General features: G+C 43.6%; 1 protein-coding gene across 3 annotated transcripts in view; it reads right to left on the bottom strand.

The window, feature by feature from the left end:
• The window catches only part of GFRA1 (GDNF family receptor alpha 1), a 194,465-nt gene that overhangs the window by 167,859 nt on the left and 3,311 nt on the right, over positions 1-23,295 (bottom strand). The window lies entirely within an intron of this gene.

The raw sequence follows: 23,295 nt of genomic DNA, 5'->3' as shown, positions 1-23,295 counted from the left end.
GGAAGTATTAGAAGAGATAATCACTGAATTTTCCAGAACTAAACAAGGACATGAGTATTCCTTGTCCAATTCCAAAATTGAACCTAATACCATAAAGAAGAAAGTAAAAACAAATAATGCCTAAATATCAGTGAAATCAGTGAATAAAAATGATGGAAATTTTAAACTATTAGAAATAAAGAAAAATAAAGATAAATCAAAAGAACAATAATTAGGCTGACAACAGACTTCATATCAGCAACAACAGATTACATACAACTGACAGGGGAGTAATATTGCAAATGTGCTAAAAGAAAATAATTACCAGCGTTTCCAGTCAAGATGGCAGAAGAGATAAATGCTGTGCTCGTCCCCTCTCATGACCACCTCAAAATTACACTAAACTGCAGAACAACCATCACTGAGAATCACCCAAAATCTAGTTGAACAGAAGTCCTATAACTAAGGATATACAGAAAAAGACACCTCAAGACTGGCAGGACGGGCGGAGACGAAGACTGGGCTGTCTCACACCCATGTATGGTCATTAAAAATCGGGAGAGATATCTCAGATGAGGAGGTACCCCTAAGGAGTGAGGGGTCCCAACCCCACACCAGGCTCCCCAGCCCAAGTTTCCAGTGCCAGGGAGAGAAGTCCCCATAACTTCTGGCTGTGAAAACCAGCATAAATTGTGCTGAGTGAGATGGAGGGTGACTGGAGTCCCAGGCATTCCTCTTAAAAAGCCCGCACATGGACTTACCCATTGATGGACTCACTTGTTCTGAGCTCCAGTACTGGGACAGCAACTTGAAAGCTGCCAGGGACATACGGAGAGGAAATGAGTTGTCTGGCTTCAGAGCAAGAGCTGGAAGGGCAGCACCAGAAAGAAGTGCTGGAAGAAGCCATTGTTCCTTTATTGAGCCTGCCTCCCTCAACCCCCACCAAGACTGCACACGTAGGCAGGCATTATATCTGATACTCCATCAAGCTGGCTAACACTCTTCACCCCTTCCTGGTGATTCCCTGAGACCCTGCCCCACTTAACTCATGGGCCCACTTAAGCTGCTTCCAGTGGCTTTACATACAAAAGGCCTATATTGGCTCATGCTGTGGACTTTCCTAAATCTCTCAAAGGTTCACAAACCCCAGACGAGCAGCATCTGTCCTCAGCATGCCCTGTACCTCTTGCTAAGCAGCCCCAAGCTTGGTACTAGCGGCAACTGGCCTCAGTTCACAGCTTAGCCTCTCCCAGGCACCTCCAAGCCCAGCACAAGTGGCAACCATCTGCAGATCACTTTGTAGCTCATACCAAGTGGCCACAGGCAGGGCACAGGCAGCAGCTAATCTCAATCTGCACCAGAGGCCCTCCCAAGAGGCCCCAGAACCAACGCAGCTGGTGGCCAACTTAAGACCACATCAGAGCACCACCCAACCTCCTCCACAAATGACACACCCAAAGGGCAGACTCAGCAGGCACCAGAGCTCCACTAAAGTAAATCCTGCTCCATAGGGTCAACCCTTGCACAACAACTCCTCCACAGTAGTCACAGCCAGTCTTCACAACCAATGAGCCTGAGGATCAATCCCACCTACTGACATGCCAACAGCAATCAAGGCTCGATTGCAACAGTGGGTCACACACAACCCACACAAGGGACATAACAGAAGCACCTGGCTCAGGTTACCAGGTAGGGCTCCACAGGACACCTACCACATAAGGCCACTCTGCCAAGACTGGGAGACATAGCAGCTTTACCCAATACATGGAAACAAATACAGGGAGGCAACCAAAATGAGGACGCATGTCCCAAATGAAAGATCAGGACAAAGACCAGAAAAAGCACTAAACAAAATGGAGACAAGCAATCTACCAAATGCAGAGTTCAAAACACTGGTTCCAAGGATGCTCAATGATCTCAGTGAGAACTTCAACAAAGAAATAGGAAACATAAAAATAGAGATAGAAAACAAAAAAGAACCAGTCAGAAATTAAGAATACAATAATTGAAATGAAGAATACATTAGAGAGAATCAACAGTACATTACATGAAGCAGAGGACTGAATCAGCGATTTGGATGATAAGGTAGCATAAAACACCCAATCGGAACAGATAGCTTCTCTATCTAAAATAGTGCCCACTCCCTATTACTCTTTACCGTAACATCCTCAATTTGTCTTTATTATAGAGTCTTTTAGTGTCTGTCTACCCTTATACAGAATGTAGGCTCCTGTAGGGCAGGGCCTTTTTCTGGCTTTTCAACCATTAGATTCTCAACATACAGAACAGCACCTGGCTTAGAGAAGAAACTCAGAAAATACTTGTAGAATTAATCAATTATTCAATGATTCTTGAAGTAGACTTCAACTTTACCTATAAGAGTTCCTTTTAAAAAACGTGAGGCAAATTGGGGAGCCAATTGTGTGTCCCACAAGCTGAATCAGACAGATCTGTAGTTTTGCACTTCTCCCTTCCAGAATGTGGCCAGGTGGGACGAGGGGAGGGAAGGTGGAAAGTGGGGAACAGCCACAGAGCTAGAGACCAGAAGGGGCTTGGGCTTTGCCTTTCTCTTGCTGCAAGGCTTGGGTCAAGTTACCTACAGTCTGTAGACCTGGGTTCCACCTAAACATGCCAGTCTTGCTCCAATCAGAAGGGAAGAGGAGCAGCTATTCCTTCCCTTGGAGCCTTATAGGTCATGGAGTGGACATACTGCCCACAGGGAGGACAGGTGGCCAACCTTGAGATGACCTCAATCCCTAACTGGTACACAGCCTCAATAATTCATATCGCACCTTTCACAGTCTAATCAAAAGGTCCGTTGGGTCATTCCAGTCCCAGAGTTGTAGGACTCGTTGTTTCAAACTGTCTTGAATCCCTATCTCTTCCCACAACTGAAGAAAAATAAAAACAACCAAAAGCAACGTGGTTTTCAACTGTGGAGTTCATAAAGCATTTTTCCATGTGTGATTTCATGCAAGCCTGCCAACAAGTCTATAAAGTATGGCAGGTATGAATATGACCCTCAGTTTGCAGTTGAGAAAACTGCAGCTGGGAGGTTTAAGGGGCAGGCCAAAGAGAATCGGGTTCTCATTGAAAATCAAGTGAATTAAACCCCTAGTATGCTAGCAGTTGTGCTCCAGTGGCCTCATGTTCCCAGATGGGTGTAGTTGGTCCTCAAATGTGACAATGACGACAATGGGCTGAGAAAACCATGCAGGCCCCACAGTTCCTACCACGGTACATTCCAATGTTTAAGCACACAGGCTGAGTGTGCAGGCTTGATCTTCCCCAGCTGAGTCCTAAGCAGCCCAAGATGACTTCCCCTGTCTCATCTCACACTGACCTTCTTCTTTGCCTGTTCCCTCCCACCACATGGCTTCTCCCTTCTCTGTCTGGAAGGATCTTCCCACCTGACCGAGTCTGACTCCCATTACAGGCTCTCATAGAGAACCATCTGTCTCTCCTAGAAAGCACTTACGATAGATTTGTGTCTCTCTCCCTTGAAAGATTCTAAGCTCCATGAAGGCAACGCCAATCTGACCTTATTCACTATTATACCGCCAAATACATAGCCAGGGATGGTGTATGCAAGGCTGTGATGTCTGCAAATGTTGAGGCCCTTTTTGGGCCATGAGGGAGGAGTATGGAGCTGCTGGAAGATGTCACTCTCTTGACCCTGGAGGTGACACAAAGGACAGATCCAAGAGCTGGGGATCAAGAAGTCATGTTCTTGGTGACAGGGCCGGAACCTGCCCTACCTCTGGATAGCTTACAAATTCCAAAAAGTAACACATTCTCTTTATCACCTAAGCCTGTTAGAAGTGAGTTTTCTGTCCTTCATAAGACAAAGAATCCTGACAGCACCTCTCCAACAAGATTGTAAGCTCTCTAACAGCATGGTTTTGTATTCTTCTGTCCTAGCTCACCTAAGTGCTGGACACCAAATAAGTAATAATTTGTTACGTATTTGTTTTCACCTACCTGGCTCACATCACTGCACATGCATTTATTCAATCAACAAAGATTTGCTAAGTGCCTACAATGTGGCTTTCTAGATGATGGAGAAGAACATTCCAGATAATGGGGAAGCAAGAGAAAAGCTCTGAGACAGAACAAGCTTGATGTGCTTCAGGGGCAGGAAAAAAGGCAGAGTGGCTTAAGAGTTCATGATCCTTCCAGGCGAGAATGGGACAAGATGAGGCCAGGGAAGTGGGTGGGGACCTGATTATTTAAGAATCGTTCTTCCAAGGGGAGTCCAGTTCTGCTCATCCTTCAGGACTTCTTACGTGGACATACTGCGTGTGTCAGGAGGAGAGAGGAAACAGCTCTAGGACGAGTGTGTCTCCTAGCAAGTCCTTTAATCATTCTAGTCTTTAATTCTGTCATCCATCCATCCATCCACCAAGGGCCTGGACTGAGAGATCATAAAAGACTTTTTCAACTCCAATGTCCTATCATTAGTTGCCTTTGCGTTGTCTTTTTAAAAAGAGACAAGTTGTCTACGGCCATACCACCCTGAACGTGCCCAATCTCGTCTGAAAAGAGACAAGTCAATAGAAAACATGCACCTAGCCCTAAAAGAGAACTATCATTAAAAAATACGTTTTCAAAGCATACATCAGAAGTGCAACAGGGCAAAGTTTGTCGCTTCCGTCACACTCAAACACGAAGTCTCTGATTAGGCAGCTGTACTGCTGACCTCTCAGAATTCTGGAGGGGTGAGAGGCAGCCATGGATGCCTTTTTTGTAAGATACATGAGCCCCCCTAAAGCAGGTGCCATCGCACTGAAGCCTTCTAGTGCTCCCACAACCCCCAGCCACAGCTCCCTCCTGACCCCTGCTGGTGGCCTTCCTTTCATCGCTGCCCATCCCCCACCCCCAGCCAGGGCAGCAGAAGGAGATCATCTCTCAAGAAAAGGTATGCGTTCCAACCAGCAGGCCACCCTGTTTGTGGAGAGTGCATCAGGCTTTTGCCCACCTGGGGACCTTCGTGCTGCACTAACAGCGCACTTCCGCTGGTGCTCAGAATGGCTAGTTCTTCCTTATCATTTAGGTCTCAGGACAAAGTTTCCTCCTCAGAAATTTCCTCCTGACTTCCCTGTGTAAGGGGCTTTCCTTCTCCCTTCTTCAGAGTACTTATGTCCATCAAAAACCACTCATTATGTCTTCCCCACTGGGCTGTAAGCTTCATGAATTCAGGGCCACATCTGTCCTGTCCATGTCCATGTCCCTGGGACCTCACACAGTGTCAAGCCCACAAAACGTTGGCTTGATAGTATTTACAGATGAACTAACTGAAGGAAGAAGTGGCCCAAAGATCCTTGACACAGCATTGGAAAGCACACGGCAGGTAGGAACTGTAGAGTTCCTGGGCAAATCATCTACCTGTAGCACCATTTTCAACTGAGACAACACATCTGGGGTGGGGGTGGGAGAGCTAGCACAATATCACACACCTTCCCCAGAGGACAATAGGACACAAAGTGCATGATGTCAATAGGTTAGAACCACTGGTGTGGCCCTGTGTTCTGCTTCAGCCCAAGAAACAGAAAGGTCTAGCAAAAGAAAGTACCTTATTTAATGAGACGTTCGGAGACGCAAACCCAGGTGTGTAACACGTACAAGGAATTTCTCAAGTCCCCAGAGCTAGCCCTCTAGCAGTTTAAATACCTTCTTCAATAGAATTCCTTTATTCCCAGAAGCTGGTGAGGAGGTAGGTCTTCCAACACTAGCCTCCCACACTTGGCCTATGGAGATTTGTAAGGTGGGGCCAGGCCCAGGGTCAGGGCTTACAGAGCAAAAAAGCCAGAGTCACTCAGATGGGGAGAGGTATGTGTCTGAGAGTGGGACACAGATGACAGCTGACTGAGAGAGGGGGGAAGGGGCAGGTCATGGAGGCCACTGCTTTGTTGCCATTCCATGTTATAAAAGGCACCTCAGAAGAAATGGAAAACAACAATAGACCTTTCTTTTTTCCCCACAATTACCAAATATAAAACCCTGAGTATAAATTTTTCTATTTTAGGATTCCTAAACAACATTGAACTTAGCAAGTGTTTTACATCTAAGGTAAATATTTGCTGGGCATTTCTGGCTCACGTCAGAGTGCTTATTTAAAAAACAGTTTAATTCTGCTTTTAATAGGAAAGCTCTACATTCAACTCAGAATACTCGCCCTGCATGTGAACCTATAAGCACTCTCTTTCCCTCAGTCTCCAGAATCTGCAGGACAGCCCTTTCCGGAAGGTCTGTCTGTGTGCCCTGCACTTCCTCCTCATTAAAGGTAAGAAGATGGGGGAGCCAGTCCACGTCTGACCCTACACTCAGGGTGCTACTGCATCAGCTCTGCCAGGCCGCAGGAATGTTTGGGAAAATTAAGTAACTGTAAAGCAGGACTGCAGATTATAACAAGGGTGGCACACAGAGGGCTCATGCCACGTGGTGTGGCCGCCCTGTTTTACAGGCATACAGGATGACCAGGGGTCATGCATCTCAAGGTGGCAATTACAAATGCAGCAAGAGGTCTGTAGAAGCAGCCACCAAGTCTGAAAGAAAGTTAGATGGACGAGCCTGGGGATCACCACACACGCCCTCCCTCAGTGCAGTGAACCGTCTTGAGACCAATGAGTGAGTTTGTGTTGTTTTTGTGGGGTTTTTTACATTTTTTAATTAATACATTTTATTTTTTAGAACAGTTTTAGATTCACAGCAAAACTGAACAGAAGGTAGTTTCCAACATTATATATATATATTTAACTTTTCTGTTAATCGCTTTTAATATAAAATGCATCCTTCTTTTTTTTTCCTTAATGGCATTGCCTTTTGAAGAAACCAAGGTGTTACAGACTGGCCCATAGTCTAGATTTGTCTGATTTCTAGTAGTGTCAGGAAATATGTAACTCTATCTACTTTATTTTCTATAAACAGAACAATAGCTCTAAAGCTTTGGTTATATTAAACTTTTTTTTAACAACACTACTTTTTTTTATTGGAGACACTTTTTGTTGGCGAGCATCACATTAGGAGTCATACATGTTAGCTTGTCACGATATTAGTGATGTGAAGTTGGATCACTTGTGTAAAGAATGACCTTTAGGTTTCCTCATTTTATAAGTCTGATGTTTCCCTATGCGATTTACAAATAGTACCGTGGGTCTGTGGGAATATCTTTTCCTGCAAGAACTTTTTAATCTCATGGTTTTGAATACACTGATCAACCATGTCCGAAACAATGGCGGGGACTGCAAATTGGTAATTTAATAATTCTAGCATTCTTTTTACATTTATTAGCTGACATTACTCTATAAAGAGCCCTTCCTGGTCAACACTTTGTCATTTTTTAAATCTAAATTATTCAACTGTTTCTTTGAAAAGGGTGTTACCACATTAGGGTGAGATGAACTTTTTTTTTTTTTTGAGACTATTTGAATAGTCTCGATGTGGCCTCTTTATGCCCTCAGTTATAGGGGTTCTGTTCAGCTAGTCTTCAGATGATTCTTGAGGTTTATTGTTCCATAATTTATTTGTAAGTTTAGTATGATCCTGGGAGGCGGCAGGCATAGCACTTACCTAATCCACCATCTTGGACCTTCTCTGAGTTCTTGATTTTTAATAAGAACTTCTATCATTTTGAGGTCCCTACACAGTAGGTTATAGTTATAAACACGTTGTCTCACAACTCAGATCCATTGCTCACAATGGCCATGCAGCGTAGATAATGCCCACATTTGACAAATCAGGGAATGAGGCTTAACGCAGTTAAATAACTTGTGGAAATTATGAAACGATGAAATCTGGATGCAAACCCACGTCTGATTCCAAATCCACATTCTTTCCACAACAGCACTACTCCTGCCCCCCAACATTTAAAAATACCTCCCCAAGATTCTAACATGCCTCTTTCTCATTCCATAGGTTTAAGAGAGAAGGTGAGCTCAATAAGGAGCATGTCTGAGTTGTAGCCAAGACATCTTGGTGGAACTATCCAGCAGGCAGCTGGATGGATAGATGCAGCCCAAAAGAGGGCTCCTCGATTTGAGAGTGCAGAGACTCTGAACCCCACACAGGAAATACTGGTCAGAGCAAGGGACTCAGCAGAATTTGTTGAGGTGTGGCCTTGGTGCATGGATGGAAGCAGAGACCACGACCACTTCCACCTCCTTAGAGAGCTACAGTCGGTCCAGACGGCCAGAGGCAGGCATTCAGCAAACTAAATCAGGGTGAAGGGCAGGGAAGCATCCAAGAAACCTCTGACCAAGTGCAGGGCCTTCTTCCTAAGCCTTCCTAAGGTTAGGAAGATTTCACTGCTTCTGTTCAAATACAAAATAGTGCTCACACCAGAGGTAGGAGAGAGTCCATCTTGCATTTGGTTGCTTTTGCTCTTGACCTAACAATCAAAACGGCAACAAGCAGAATAGCATGCAAGGGGGCTTCACCACCCGGAGCCCGACTAACTTGGCTGGAGTCCAGCAACTAGCTGTGTGGCCTTAGGCTAGTCATTCAACTTCACTGAGCTTTGGTGTCCTTTTATGTAAGATGTGAATAATTCCCCCCACCCCAACTCTGGGGGAACACTCAGGGCTTTTGTGAGGATGAAATGAAATAACCTATGAAAGTATCTCCTATCTTACTGCTGGGCACCCAGCAGGCATTCCACAATTAATGTTTTCACAGCGCCCTCTGTCAATCGCAGCTAGCTTTGACTCTTACCTCAGGGCTGGGACTTGAGCTCCTGGGGACCGTCACAGTGAAACCTTCAAGCCTGAAGAGGCTTTTCCACGGAAATCTCGACCCTTGCTGGCAATGCCTATTTTCCTAAGGAGGAATGTTGTCACAAGAAGGGCATTTCCACGTGCCAGCTCTTTGGAAAAGGTACATATGACCACCCTGCCAGCATTCAAGAAGCAGGTGCCACCACACCCAAAAAGAAGTCATCTCTAGACGCAGCCCCCCTAAGAGAGGCTTCTAGAAGAATCTCAAACCCAGACACAGGGGATGGGGATGAATGACTAATGCTCAAGAATTCTGACCCCCACCTGACCCCAGGCACAATATAGAAGTAACTTCACTTTCTCTGCAGTGACATAGCCACCAACAGCTGTGGAATGTCAAAAACAAGGCTGCTTGGGTCTAAAGTTACTCCTCCCCCAACAGGAGAGGAAAGAAAACACATTTCTGAGTCTCTACTTTTTTATGTTTCGCTTATGAGGAACAATTGTCGACGAGATGTAGGATACACTGCTCTGTTTGCCACCAAAATGCACAGAACATAATTTTATACGAAGCTACACCCGCTTAATTGTGATGCATTAAGTATTATGTTCATTGTTTCTGAAACTGGGTAGAAATGAATAATTTATTGCAGACAAAGGAAACTCTTGAATATGAAATGCCTCATCTTTTAAAATTACAATTTGGAAGGCAAGAATGAAAAAATACCCATAGTCAGTGAACCTTATACTGCTAATAGAAGACAATACTTCGACTGTTTCTACTTTGTTTGCAAACATTACATTTTTTTTAACATTCTTGAGAATAATCAGAAAAAAACACTAGGTTTTCACTATGCTCACAGCTGCTCAACACAGGGCTGGCATATCCAATATTAATTCTCTGGGCTGGGTGAATACCCTTTCCTTTCCAACCAATGTGACTAGGCTCAGTGGGAATCCATCCCCACACCCCAAAACCCAATCTCTGCCACCTCCTTTCAGAGCTTGCTTTCTTTCTGGCATCCAAGTTCTCTTAGTCTCCCTTCCTCCCCTCTCCCCAGTGGCACTCCACTCTGCTCCGCATTTTCTTTCTGGTTCTCCATCATTCTCCCCCAGCAACTAGCACAGTGCCAGGCACAGAGTATGTTGTCAAGAATGTGACTACTGTTATTCTTAGAGAAGATAATTGATGTTTTACACTGAATTAAATTGGTGATTGTCATTTCCCGAATGGCTATTGTTCTCTCTCTCTCTCTCTCTCTCTCTCTCTCTCCTTTCTATATCCATTCAAATAATCTACTTCTCCTATTTCATGCTAATAAATTGGGAGAGGAGGAAGAAGGAGTTAGGGCGTATATAAAAGGAAGAGACTGGCAGTCACTCGCCTACCATTTACTGAGCACTTGCGAGTGCTCTAAGTGTTACCTCCGGTATCCTTACGCATTGGATACTACCATTATCCCCCTTTACAGACAGAGGACCTAGAACGGAGTAACTACGCATCCATGGCGGCACAGCTAGTAAGTGCTGGAAAGCGGAACTCAAACCTGGGTGTGTTTAACCCCAAGACTTTGCTCTTTACCATGGCGATCCTGTGTTTCCTAATTTTCTAGGCTCATCAGGACTTCATCCCTTGCCCCTCCCCAGCCCCACCCCAGTCTCTGGAATGAATGCAGATGGTCTGCTTAGTGGCTCTTGATGTAGGAGTGTGCTGCAGTGCCTACCGGAGAGCAGCTGCAGCCCAGAAGAGCAGCGTCTCCTCTCCCTACCTCCACCCCCACTAGGTCATTAAAACTGTCATAAACACACCCTGAACTCAACAAAGGACACACAGAGATGGTTCGGTAACTTCTTAGGAAACAGCTCTGTGAGCTTGGTAATTATGGGCTGCAGCCCCAACAACCCTCCCTTCCCTCACTGGGCGTTCCCCAGGGTTAGTGGGCATCTCTTTCAATTAAGACAACTCCTACGTTTAGAATCTTTGAGTTTTTATTCAGACACTCTCTTGTGAAATGTTCTGAAGCAAATTGGGAATTTGGCGCAGAAAACTGCCAAGTGAGACACAGGACTGGGGAGCTAGAAAAACTGAATAGCACATAGAAAGTACATGAAGACACAAACCTGTACATCGAGTCCTCCCACCAAACAGGTGCTACCCATTAGGGTGCCAAAGGTCCAGAGAGAGGTTGACAGGGCCATCTCCCCCCCACCCCCCAGCCAGGAAGAGAACATTGGCCTGGGGATCCAAGTTCCCAGGCCTGAGCCACTGTCCCCAAGTCAAAAAGCAGAAGCCCATCCTGAGTCCAGGAGAGAGGGCAGCCTTGGGGTTGGGACTGTGGCCCTGCAGCAAGGCAGCCGGGGAGCCAAGACTGTCCACAATCCCACTGCCCACCAGGGCAGCCTCCTTTCACCAGCCAGGTCACTCAGTGTCGAAGGGGCCCCACTGAACAATTTTCAGTGACACCACTTCTCCTACCACAAGCCAAAATGCCTTTCTCCTACCACTGGCATTAAGACCTTCATGCCTTGGCTCCACACCACTCTGCTTCCTGCACTCATTCCTGCTGGCACCTCTCTGCTCTGCTGCCACCTGCTCTGTACGTGCCCACCCACCTTCCCAGGACCACCCTGGGACACCCAGGCAGCTTCACTGACTCTTGCTCCTCTGCCTACCTAAATGGGGGCCTGTGTGCACTTGGTCTTTGCATCCTGGGACCTTGTGCATCTTTCCCCCCAAGGAGAAGGTAAGTCTGGGACAGAGGAACTTGAACTTGACCTACACTTGCTCTAAGGCCACCAGGAGCTGAGGTCGATAGCACGGTGCTCCAGGCCACACTTTTAGTTCCCCAGAAGGTACTTTCTGCGATGATGAGTTCCTCATTCACAACAAGCCTGTGTCCTTCTTTAGTCCAGAATCATCCAGGGGCCCTCTGTATGCTTTTACAAGATGAGATGACATGAACCGTATGAAATTTCTGCTCGTCTACCCTGTTGACATACAAAAATGGCAATTTCATATGATTCAACCTAACAATCCCTGCAATGCTGAGGTAAATTAGCCAGCATCCTCCCCCAGCTCTGCTGAAACAAAAGCCAAGCCCCTGAGTGTGGCAAACTTGCCACCCTGCCCAGCTCTTCTCTTACCACTGCTCATACCTAGCGCTCCAGCCACAGCAAGTGGCTTATTATTAATACTAGCACCTTGGACACTCAGTGCCTTTGCCCTTGCTGTTGCCTCTGCCTGGAATGCCCTCCCCCCATCTCTACTTCCCAAACTCCTATCCATTCCTCAAAACCCCACGCAAGGTCACCTTCAGCAAGCCTTCTCTGACCTACACTCCATCTCATCAGTTATTTCCTGATTGGAGTTACAGCTGAGCCTTGTAAGGACTTCTGCTCATTCACAACCACTTTGCATCACAATTCGTTTTGTTTATACCTCGCCCTAAACAAAAAAAGAGAATTCTTAGAAGGCAATGTCAGGGTCCTATTTACCTCTGAGTCACCTAGACTTCACACTGAGATAATAGTTAGTCCTCAATAAGTATCTGATGAACAATTTGGCAGAAATGTTATTCCATCACACTGAAAAATGTTGAAAGCTGACAGAGGTCATAGAAGAGAAATTCTTCTTTCATTCTAAAATAAATAAATATATGTATGATATACATTACATGTAATATATGATATATACGTGTATATTTCATACACATACATATATGTATCACTCAGCACAAATGCTTAATAATCCTCCATGCAGTTTGTACACTTGACTTTCACCGACTCTCTCTCCTGTTATGTACACGTGAATGGTGCTACAGCCTGAGTGCTAGAGTCAGATTTCCTGGTTAAGAATGTGGCTCTACCAATTCTTAGGTTCTTACTTGTACCTCAGTTTCCTTATTAATCAAGTGGGGCTAAGAATTCTGACTACTAAAGAAGGTTGACACAAGTTATTACGTATAAAAAACCTAGCTCCTTGCTTCTCACAGCTGTTGTAATTATTGCTTTTATTTCTCTTAAGGTCTCATAGGGAGGGTATTCATTTCAATCGGGAATATGTTCAGAGTTTCAGTCTGGTCATTCCTTTTCCCATTCAAATATAATACCACTTGCCATTCCTACACACACAAGAATATACTGGTTCCATCGAAGTCTCTCCAGAATTCCCTGATCAGCTGGGATCTTCTTGAAGAAGAGTTTATTTGAAATTCATATTATAGGGATCAATGAAACATTTCATAAACATGGGCTTTAAGAAACCTGCTGGCCTATTCTTACAAAGAATGCAATCAATACTTATTTTCATACATTATTAACTGTACACAAAACGGTAATGTGCAAAGGGCAACAGAAGTAACAGTCGGCATGGTGCTTCTTAGACCATTCAGAGGGATGTGAAGGAAAGTAGTGCCAGCATGGCAGAAGACAAATGAATAGCATATTAGGTCACCTTAAAGTGGAAAGAAACTATGCATTCCTTTCTTACTACTGTGTAATGCTATTTATATGACAACGTGACAAAAAAATAGCCCTAGGCATTCTGCTCTACTTTAGAAGTCTTCGTCTCACACTGAAATGAAAAAAGATGCAATCCAGAAATTGCTTCTTTGGTTAATATTTCTGCAGTTCCGCAGGAATGGTTTCAGTAGCAGGCGTGTTCTGGATTTCAGTTGTCGACTAAGAATGCATCAGAATGCAGGGATAAGTATTAAAATAATAGACACTAGCTTATATTTCAACTTTAAAGATCCTTTGTCAAACAGTGTTTTAAGGCGGAAGACAGAGGAGAATAAACTAAGAATTACAGAGGGAGAGAAGGGACTAGATATCTCCTCTTTAATAAAGGAGCCAGGTCTGTGCTTAAAATTTCATCATAGAACAGGAGGCTTTGCTGTTAGCCTGTTAGCACAGGCTTTGGAGATGCAGGAACAAGATGTGAATCTGAACTCTTCCACTTACCAGCTGTGTGGCTCTGAGAAAGTTACTTAACCTCTCTGAGTCCAGGCTTCCTCCTCAGAAATCAGAGATAATGCCTAGTTTTTAGCAGGCTGTGCAGTGCAGAGCATTCAGCAAGGGCTCCCCAGGGGTTTTTCTCTCCCCACACTTACCTCCCCTTTAAAGAGACTGCAGGTTTGAAGATTACACAGCTCTGGGACTGACAGGCAGTCCCAGAGGAAACTGTGGTTTGACCAAAAATAGGCCATTGGACCAAATGATTAAAAGTCTGTCATATGCTAATGCTTAGACTGGGCGGACCTTGGGCCAATTTAGTAGGAGTAAATTGCAATTGATTTTCGAAGAAATTGCTTGTTCTTTTGCCTTTCGTCAGCTGTGTCACACTCTCTCACACAGCTGCCTTTGTCATAGCCAGAACCAATTGAAACACGTGACAAGGAAGAGCTTTTTGAGGCAAAATCTTTAATAATATAGACATCCACAATCACACACACACACACACTCCAAATATACGTACACGTGAGCAGGCAGATACACAAATGTATCTGTATCTGAGTGTGTGTATGTGTTTATATAGGAGTTTCAGAGAGCAGAAAGAATTCTGAACCACAGTTGTATTCTTCTGTAGGTTTTGCAACTCCCTCTATGGTTGGAGAGCGATCCTGAATACTTTTTATTTTTACAACAATCTACTCTTTGAATCAAGATCATAAAACAGCACACCCCTAAACTCTCCTCTCCACACACTCCCAGCCCCATCTGTGTAAGTCCCTGGATATGAAAAGAAAATGGTTAGAAGATCACAGGAGATAAAAAATCATAAGAATAAAGGTTAACAATGGCTGCTTTCACCCCTAATTTCTGATATGGTGATAGACCCTCTTAGAACATTAATTAGAATGGAAAGAGAGATGAAAGAAATGCCCAGGGGACATAATAAATTAGCCCCTTATGCAAATCACCCATTCGTTTTCATCACTGACCCAGCTAGTTGAGTCTCTAAATTACCGGAAGCGGTTAGCTTCTTTAACAAAAAATTCCAGATGAAGGATTCATTTTTTTTTTTTAATCTGACGGCTGGGAGGGCTTAAAGCAACAAACAATTTCTCAGTTTCCCTTGTAGGTAACTCTGAAGGTGGCCAAAAGATATGAAAATTAACATTCCAGCCACTGGTTTCTGTTGCCAAGCAGAGACCTATTAATTAACCCTTACAAACAATTCCAAAACAATGGACAACAACCCTCCTAACTAAAGCGAAGGCTGTGTTTCTCACCCTAACTGCATAAAAACAACGTGTGGCATTCTATTGGGGGCACAGACCTGAATAGGTGAAGAACAATTTTTAAAAGGTGGGAAAATGCCAGGATACGGAGAGTTTTGAATATCAGTTTAAAAACAAACACACACCTAATTTTACTTGTCATCACTGTCCTAGACAATTTATGTGCTACTGTCCTAGAAATTTATGGCACTCTCAGTTTTCTTATCAGTAAAATAAGGGGACCAGAGTAGAATGACCTCCAAAAGTCCTACCATATCTACAATCCAGTGATCTTATTTATCCCTGTGTAAAATAAACATGGCACTTCCAAACATTTAATTGGTGGTTTAAATAAAATCTTATGACATGCATTTCTGTCCACTGAACTCACCCCTGGCTTCATTTTCTCCTTCCTCCTCTTATTTTCCCCTTGTCCCTATGTTCTCTACTTCCTTATTTCTTATTTTGTTTCATCTTCTTCCATGTATTCAAATGAGATGCTATAAATAATTTCTGGTTCAAAGTAAGGTGTATATTTAATAAATCATGCTTTATAAATGTTATTAATATGAAAAATACATATGCCAAGATCACAAGTTTTTTGTTGTGAAGAAAATGCTAAAAAGAAAAAGAGTGAGTCCAGAACAATGCAAGATTCAATACGCAGGCCCTCAGAGAAAGCGGGAAATATGTCAAAGACCATTCTAGTCCACTGGCTTCATTTTATAAAAGGATGACTCTCAGGAAGGGTAGACATTTGCCCAAGGTCACCCAGCTAGTGATGGCTAAAGCTGGAAGCCTAACATAGGTCTCCTGACTCCTGGACCAATGCTCTTTGGACCAAACAATCCTGATTTGATACTTTCTCTTGAGAATTTGGTACTATATCCCCAAGGGGTCCAGGGAAAGACATCCTTTGGAAAGAATAAACTTCACCAGCAGAAAATTAAGAGATGACAGAAAGAAATACTTCAAAGGACTAAAGAGAAGGAAGGAAGACAGACATATTGGCTATAAATAATTTTGCACCTTGTAACAATCTTCAGTTCATGCAATTACTTGTCACTCACTGATGTTTTATCTCCCCTCTTCTGTTCTTGGGCCCTATATTCACTCTATGCAAAATATTTGACTGTCTACCTCCACAGCCTTCACTAGAATGCTTAGGCCTTTGCCATAAGCTTCCAGATACTGGGATGACCTGCTGCTTGATTCATAAAACTTCTTGAGGTTGAGAGTTAATCTTAATAATATAATAATCTTAATAATAACATTTGTCTTTAGGAAATGGTCAGTGACACAGGAAGACACAGATTCTTCAGGTCACCAGGTAGGTAATAAGAAAGTATATGTATTACTTACTCCACTTTTGCTTTAAAAATAAATAAATACACACACACACACACACACACACACACATTCAGATGTATAGGAAAAAATCTGAAAATGCTCACATCAACAGATTAACAGTGGTTATCTTTGGGAGCCGGGACTGTGGGTAATTTAGATTCATTTTCCTTTTTTTCACTTGTTTGTAACACCTTATTGTTCTACACTAAAAATGGATTGCTGAGGGGCGGGAGAGAGAAAGATTAAAAACCGAAAGTAGTGGCCTATGAAAGTGAAATGTAAGTGTACTTAGCACAGCCTGTGGAGACGGAAGCATCTCCCAGGTTTAAGGCATGCCCTTCTCAGGGAACAGTAATTCCTCGCACTCTGAGGGGCGCTGGAAAGAAGATTTATGGGGAGAGGTTAGAAGAATGGGAATCAGTCAAGCTGAGAAGGGAAGGCTGATCACAAGAATCCTTAAGCACAGAAAGAGCTCCCACCCAGGTGGTCACCGGATGCAGCAAACTCACCTCTGACCAAAAAACATAAGGATAGGACCCCAAAGGGAAGAACCGGAGGATTCAGAGCAGGAATAAGGAAGACCTTCCCCCAAAGGGGAGTTAAGACGCAAGCTGGGTTATTAAGAGACAGGACTTTTCTCTAGGGCCATTTAGATAGAGCACAGACTTGTGTGTGTGTTTTTTAATTTCTTGTCCAAGGTAGTTTATGAGCCGCCTTCCCAAAGGCTCAGGGTTGCTCTCCTTTCCGAGACATAGAATCATTGCCCACGATCAGGAGATACAGTCTACTGAAAAGAGTCCCAGTCTTGGAGTCAAGAACAAGTCAATAGCTAACATGGCCTTGGTATAGCATTAAAAATGACTGAGATTTATCAAGGACCAAGTATGTTTCAGGCATTATGCTACGCGTCTTACACATAGCACCTCTAAATCACAAGCACCTATAAGGCAGGCATTATCATCACTTAATTTTACAATCAAGGAGTTTGAGGCACAGTAAGTGCAAATGACTTGCCCAAAACAAAGTGAGTGGCAGAGCTAAGATGCACCCCGGTCAGTGGAACTCCAGAGCGTGTGTTCTTTCTCCAGCACCACGGTGCACAAAGACATGGAGACGGGAAGCTGCCTGAAGCACTGTTGGAACAAGAGCTGTTGCGTCAACACTGTTGGGTTTGGACACAGGGTGCCTGGGGCAAGACAGAAGATCAACTAATAGAGGAATCTATGGAGGAAGACTGAAGCTAGATCATTTCTGTAAGTCACCAATGTGCTAAGATAAGACCTGGCAATGAGGAGGCCAGGTGGGGTCGGGAGAAACTAGACTCAGGGAGGTGATTAAGAAGGCCTGTGCAAAGTTCAAGTGAGAGGTAGGAAGGGAATGGAAAAGACAGCAATTCAAAAGACAGCAGGTAATTTCAGCAGGACCTGGTGATGGGTCCACCTGAAGGAACGAGGATGGCGGAAGGGGTGGAGATGACCCCAAAGCTTGTAACTTAGGCAGGTAATGCCATTGTGTAAGACAGAGACTCAGGAAGAGAAGGGTGTAAGGAGAAAGGGAACAGATGATGAAGTCCATTTTGGATGTGCTGAATTTGAAGTAACTGAGATACATTTAGACAGAGCCATCCAAGACTCAGCTGGAAATACTTATATCAGGAGAGGGTGGAATGGGAGGGAAGACTCTGAGTTATGGGTGTAAGTGGTAGATGAGGTCCCAGTAATGTATGAAGTTTGTCCAGAGAACATGCAGAACAGAAGGAGGCCAACACTGGCCTCTCCTAGGGCACTGCCTTGTCCTGGCAAAGTTCTTGGAGGTTATCCTCAAGCAGTATAGCCCAGGCTACATTTCTTCCCCTCTCTGAGCTTCAATTCTGTAAAAGCAGAGGGTCACACTAGATCTCTAAGGCCCTTCTTCTCTGATGTTCAACCACTCATGGTTCAAGGGATGCCTGCTCAGGGGTAGGAAAGATGCACAGTGCTGAGCAGACACGCAGCATAACAAGCGAGTCCCCAACTTTCCAGTGAGACAGGTAGACACATAAATAAGTCATCTTGATATGCAGTGATTAACAGTTATCATAAAGGCAAGAGCAAAACAGAGCATGAAGAAGTCCTTAGTGGAAGTACCTGTCAGGGGGAATTGCAGCATGGCCATCAGAAATGAAATTTGATCTAGTCTTGAAGAACTGATGGAGACTTCCAAAACAGAGGCAAAGCCATGTGCAAAGGCACAAGAAAGGGAATGCGCATGACATACCTGGGGAATGGATTACTCAGTGAGCTTGAGTGGAGAGGAAGTTGACAGTGCTTGGAAGAGGAGGGCGGGGCCAAGCTGGCTTGCTAAGGAGTTTATTTAGCATATGCCAGAATAGATAACAAGAAACTAATGGGGTTCTCAAATATTGGGACAACATAATTAAGAGCTGTTTTAGAGAGCTGAGTAGAAAGGAAAGGACCACTATACACCCCCAGTAGTTGGTATTTACAAATCCTTTTCTCTCATCGTGATTTGACGAGTCACCAGATGAGGCTCTTCTTCAACGTGTAAAATTTTTAAGAAAGTTTTTTTAATAGTGACATAAATATGATGGTACATTATAACATAAATGCTAAATATGGCTAATTATTCATAACATCAGTCAGAAAAAAAAAGGTCCAGACTCAAGAGAGAGTCTAGGAGCATCTCATCCTGGAACAAATTAATTCCAGTTACTTGGGAACAAATCCCAAGATCTTCAGCCTTCCTGGGAAGGTCTAAGCCACTCCTGGGACTTGGAAGAGAATGATGGCACAACCAGAGACCTGGAACTTTGTCTTTCACCAAATCAGATTTAGGCTGTTCAAATCCTCACATCCCTCTTTCCCCATGAGTTATCCACTTGATTCTTGTTCGCAATACCACCGATTTTGATTATATCCAAGGAAGGTCTGGCATCTCTTGACTCTTCTTTACAGAATCCAACCTCTCAATCAATACTTTTAAACCCTGGAGCCCTCTTTTCCTCTTGCTGCCATAAAGGTGCTTATATCCTCCCTCTGATCCTCCATCCTTAGGCTTTTCTTGGCACCTACTGTACTTTCAAAATCTCTCTCTGCTTTGTTATCCCCCTCCAGAGAGTCCAAAAGCATCGCCAACAAGTTCATCTTCCTTTTAAATCATGATTTACTTCTTGCTGCTTCTTGAACTTTTGTGAGGAAGAAAACAGGAGGCAGAATGGAGGTTAAAGAGTAGAGAGTCATGGCTGTGAGAGACACAGAAGGGAAACACCAGGTTGTGGCTTTGTCCTGAGGGCCTCAGAGCACACACATCACTCTGCCCTCTTGGCTCCCAAGGTATTTTCCTGTGTTCTCTCCTCTCCTCCAACACCTTCCTACACTGGCTCACTTTCTCCTTTGTGCACTCCTGCTTATAGCCTGATTCTTCATGGTCGAGATCGAGACCCCTAAAAACCACACTGGCATCAACCCACAGTAAAGGCACATTTTAGAGCCCTTAAAATTACCATATGATCCAGCAATCCCTTTCCTGGGTATCTACCCCAAAAAATCTGAAAACATGTATCCGTAAAGATATATGTACCCCTACATTCATCGCAGCATTAGTCACAGTAGACAAGACTTGGAAACAACCACAGTGCTCTTCAATAGATGATTGGATAAAGAAGATGTGGCATATACACACAATGGACTCTTACTCGGCCATAAGAAAAGATGAAATAGTGCCATTTGTAACAACATAGATGGATCCTGAGATTATCATGCTAAACTAAGTCAGAATGAAAAAGTCAAGAACCACATGATTTCACTCATATGGGGAATATAAAACTGAAAGCAACAAACAAACAAGACAAACAAAAACTCAAAGAGCACAGACGACAGTTTAGTAGTCACCAGAGGGTAACCGGGGAGGTAGGAGTGGGTCAAGGGGGTTAAATATATGGTGATAGAAAGAGAACTGACTCTGGGTGGTGAACACGCAATGCAAAATGTGGATGATGCATTATAGAATTGTACACTTGAAACCTGTATAATTTTATTAACCAATGTCACCCCCATAAATTTAATTTAAAAAGTGCCTTAGAGGTCAAACGTTCCTGCTATCATGTTTCCACAGGAGTGGTCCCCCCAACCTCCAACCTCAGTTCTCAGCTAACTGAGTGGCTTCATTTCCCTTCTGCAGCTCAAGCTTCAGAATTAATGACAGTTTTTAGATCCTACCTTGCTTTTGTTCCCTTCATTGTTCCTGCCAGGCCACTGAGAATACCTCAATATGGCCTTTTAACTGGTGATCAAGTAAACAATGGCAAAGATGGCTATGGGTTTGAAGAGTCCAAAGAAAATGGAAACACATAATGTCAAACATGTCTTGTTCGGTGAGAGGATTCAGCTCACACTTAACGTATGTGGATAAACATTCTCTTCACATTGGGCAGAGAAATCCAAATATGGAAACTCTAATTGCTACCATATCTGTAAAAGGCAGAGGCTATGTTGTCCTGGTTTCTTCTTCAGAGAGATTTTCAAGACAGAAGCGATGTTCTAGAAACTCAGAGTCAAACCATGGAAAGCAGCATTTATCATCCTGAGCCTCTGTCCTTCTTCATCCTACAAATGCCAAACTGTGTAATGTGCATTATTCAATAACTTAAAACCTCTCAGGGCTCCATTTGGCTTTCCTATACTCACTTAAGGCCCAGAGTCGCTGTCAGAGGTCAAAGCTCATTAGTGCTGGAACCTAAATTCAATGCCCTTGAGATATAAAATGTAGCTCTAGACAAGGCCTTTCTGGTTCTGATTAATTCATTATGACTTTTGGGTTCTCACACGACAGGTCTCACAAACTCAGGATCACATTTGCTATGAAAAGACAACTGGCTGAGAGTGGGATCCAAAAAATGAATGAGTGAAATTTGGTCCATGCAGGAGAATTTCCAATACTCATCAAAGAAATTTAGACAAACCAGTGGTATCCGAGAATGACCCAGCCACTCGGAGTGTAGAATGAATGCAAGGATTGAAAAGATGATGCAAGAGCACGTGGAGGCATTCTGGAGATGACCTCAATCTTCCCTCAGAATCATGGATGTTAAGACTGAAGATTATTTCCTCCACTGGCTTCATTATACCAAGAAAAGAGAGACCCAGAGAGAGAAAATGAGTCTGTTCAAGTCCCATAGCTCATAGCAGTTCAGAAATTAAAAACTCAAATGGCCTTTCTTCCTTGCCCACTTCCTCATTCCCACTGTCAGTGGAGAAGTTCATCTCCTTCCAGGCAATAGTACAAAGACTGAGGAGTGCTTACATGGGGCAGGCAGCATGCAAGAGGCACTGGCCTTCAAAAGTACCAGGAAGGCCAAGTTCACTTCTAGTACTCCATTTGCCACATCCCATCCTAGTTCCTACAGACCTGCTTCCGTGACAGCCCAGATGGTCACATACACTTGTCTGTGTATCTCTCTTCCACTGCCTGGACCACTGTCCTGGCTGGGCCAAGGGGACAGATAGCATTAGTAGGGATTTAGAGTGGAAATTTTCGACATTCTTCAGGATACTGTTTGAATGACTGACACTAAACTTGTACCCTTATAATGTATCCCAAAACACACACACACACACACACACACACACACTCTTTTCTTCTGAACTAAAGGACAAAATAAGATAGAGGAGTGCTTCTCAAGCTTCATGAGCAAGCATATGAGGCACCTAGCCCAGGGATCTTCTTAAAATGCAAATTCTGACTCAGTAAGTTTGGGATACAGCTTGAGACCCCACACTACTGATCACCTCCCAGGTGACCCTATACCGCTGTTCTGAGGCCCACGCCCTAAGTACCAAGGGGTAGATGTTACACAATCTTGAAATCAAACAAATCTGGGTTTGAATTCTGGTTCCACCATTTAGGAGTGTTGAGATTCTTAGGCTGGCTTCCCAACTTCCCATTGCCTCAACCAACTCATCTCTAAAATGGAAGTAAGAATACCTAAGAAGTACTTGGTGATGATTACATAAGTTAGTGATGTCAAGCTTTTAACACAGTGTCTGGCATGTAATAAGGGCCTGATAAATATCAGTGGCTGGCTGCCTCGACAATTCATAAGGGCAGAGACAACATCTGTTTGGCTCCCTGCCAAAATCCCAATGGCTAAAACATAGTAGGTACTCAATGGATGTTTGTGAATGAACAAATGTATGTAGAATACACACATGCATAATGTCAATATTTACACACTCCCTTGGTTCTACGGCTTTCTGTAGGAAAACATCAAACATTTAGAACACCAGCACGCTCTCACCAGTAACAAACCATCATCTCATAAAATCAAATTCCACATTAACCACCATGTTTAACCACCGAGAAACATATCGTTTGTGATGGCTATATATACTTGAGAAAATGTCTTCACTGTAAACAAATAAAGACCACATCAGTCAGGAATCTGTGTGTCATTCAGAGAGATTATTGCCTTGCTCATTATTTATGTGGCTGTCTGAACACAGATGTTTTGAAAAATTTAATTCTTAAACTAAATTCACTTCCAAACCAAACGTAGAATTGCAAAGAGAGACAAAACAAACCATAGGAAGCAAGACTGCTTTTTAAAGGGCCATCGGGGCAGTAAGACATTCTGTTACACACGCATACACTTGCTCAGGAAAAATTAGAAACAAAAGAACGGTTAACAAATGGTAGAGCTTAATCTTTTAAATCAAAGGCACACAAGTGAGTAAATCCAAAATTCTTCAACAATCTAAGATTATCTTCAGACGTCTCATATAGTAGTATGTGTCATCATTTAAACAGATCCCATTTCAGGGAGGCATTGTGTATGTTATACAGCAAGAAGGGAATTCGATTGCCACCTACAGACAGAATTGGCACCCCCGTTGCAGGAGTTGGCCAATCATATTTTAATATGAAAAAAAAAAAAAATCAACCAAGTCACTCCCTCCAACTTCTTCCAAACCACCACACCACATTACTTCATTTAGAATTACTTTCAAGTCATACAATCATCTCTAGGCATTCTGCCT

Source organism: Rhinolophus sinicus, chromosome 15 (assembly GCF_057876585.1).
Source record: "Rhinolophus sinicus isolate RSI-liver-muscle chromosome 15, RSI-T2T, whole genome shotgun sequence".
In the NCBI taxonomy this organism is placed as follows: domain Eukaryota; kingdom Metazoa; phylum Chordata; class Mammalia; order Chiroptera; family Rhinolophidae; genus Rhinolophus; species Rhinolophus sinicus.
The sequence above is the reverse complement of the archived record's forward strand: the minus strand, read 5'-3'. Positions and strand labels throughout refer to the sequence as shown.